Below are 1744 nucleotides of genomic sequence, written 5' to 3' on the forward strand. Positions count from 1 at the left end.
CCTTCACCTAGGAGGATATACATGAATACATAAATATTAATTAGACACCAAGAAAACCTCTATCTGTCTCCAGTGAGCCTTGCCAGGACCTTGCCTCAGGCTTGCCCCAAGCACCAGCATCTTATCTTGGCGGCAGTGTTCTGAGTTACCATTGCCTTAGAAGTCCCAGTTTAGGATACGTTCTGGCACACCAGGTACCCCTGGTGCCTCTTTGTTTTTTTTTCAGATTGTAACGCATCACATTTAGAAAGCTGCTGGATGTTGCTGGAGAAAAGCTTTGAGATATAGAGCATAGTCCAAAGACTCAGAGGTCAGGTTCACAGGTTCCAGGACCGGAGACTCAGTAATAGGCACAAAGATGGGCTCAGGTGATACTACGCTATTAGCAACTTCCGGAGCCATGGGCTGCAACACACCCTTTTCAGCCATCAAAATCTGGCAGAATATGATGGTGAGCAAGAGAAAGAGGACCCTCTTGGCAATGTTGGTGTCCTTGGCTGATAGCTGACGCTGGACAACTTGAGGGTAGAGCACCCTTTGACTTTGCATTTTTTTTGTTGTTTTGTTTTTGTTTTTTTGATATTTTCTTTATTTACATTTCAAATGTTATCCCCCTTTCCTGGTGTCCCCTATGAAAACACACTATCCTATGCCCCTACCCCTAACCCCTGATCACCAACCAACCCACTCCCACTTCCCTCTCCTGTTACTCCTCTATACTGGACATAGAGCCTTCTCAGGACCAAGGGCCTCTCCTCTCATTGATGTCCAAGAATGCTATCCTCTGCTGCATATGCAGCTGGAGCCATAGGTCCCTCCATGTGTACTCTTTGGTTGGTGGTTTAGTCCCAGGCAGCTCTGGGGGTTCTGGTTGGTTCATATTGTTTTTCCTCCTATGGGGGTGCAAGAACCTTCAGCTCCCTGTGTCCTTTCACTAGCTCTTCCTTTGGGACCTTGTGCTCAGTCCAATGGTTGGTTGAGAGCATCCACCTCTGTATTTGTCAGGTACAAGCAGTGCCTCTCAGGAGACAGCTATATCCATCCCATATACAGTCACCAAACCCAGTCACTATTGTGGATGCCAACAAGCACTTGCTGACAGCTGCGTTTTCAGTAACTACCAGAAGTATGCAGACACGTGGTAGACGCACCCACCCACTCCCAAAGAGGGTTGAAGTTGAAAATCTCGGAACCAGAGACCCCAGAGTTCCAGGCTGGTGGAGCTGGAACCGGAACCCTCAGGCCAGTCATGACGTGGAGATGGTTGTGTGAGTGGCACATAGTTTCCATGTTCTGAATAGGGTTTAAAGTTTTCAACTACTTGAAGACAGAGCTTCAAGAAGGAAAATAGGTTAATGAGTTTGAATAATGGCAAGTTGCCTATAGATAAAGAGAGGAAAAATCCTAATACTCAAGGAACATAGTGGCAACTGGTGTGATCAGATGCTACAACGTGCTTCTTGTTTTCTTTTCAGAGGAGATTGAAAAGATTTAAACTAGCTGGAGAGATAGTGTTGTAAGGTACATGCTGCACAATTGTGAGGATATAGGATTCCTTCATCAAAATCTTCAAGAAGACAGACAAGGTAGGGTCACTTGAAATTTCAGTCCCAGCACTACTATAGTTAGATAGCAGACAGAGACAAAAATCCCTAGAAAATCATAGTCTATCCAGCCTTTCATACACACCAAGAAACACCAAAATACCCTGTCACACTGTCTTAAGGTTTTACTGCTGAAAAAC

The 1744-nt window shown here is 45.2% G+C and overlaps 1 pseudogene; it reads right to left on the reverse strand.

Annotated features, from left to right (window-relative positions):
* Positions 1-243: 243 nt before the first annotated feature.
* Positions 244-1281, reverse strand: LOC127679937 (radiation-inducible immediate-early gene IEX-1-like; annotated as a pseudogene).
* Positions 1282-1744: the final 463 nt, after the last annotated feature.

This window comes from Apodemus sylvaticus, chromosome 3, assembly GCF_947179515.1.
Source record: "Apodemus sylvaticus chromosome 3, mApoSyl1.1, whole genome shotgun sequence".
Taxonomy (NCBI): Eukaryota; Metazoa; Chordata; class Mammalia; order Rodentia; family Muridae; genus Apodemus; species Apodemus sylvaticus.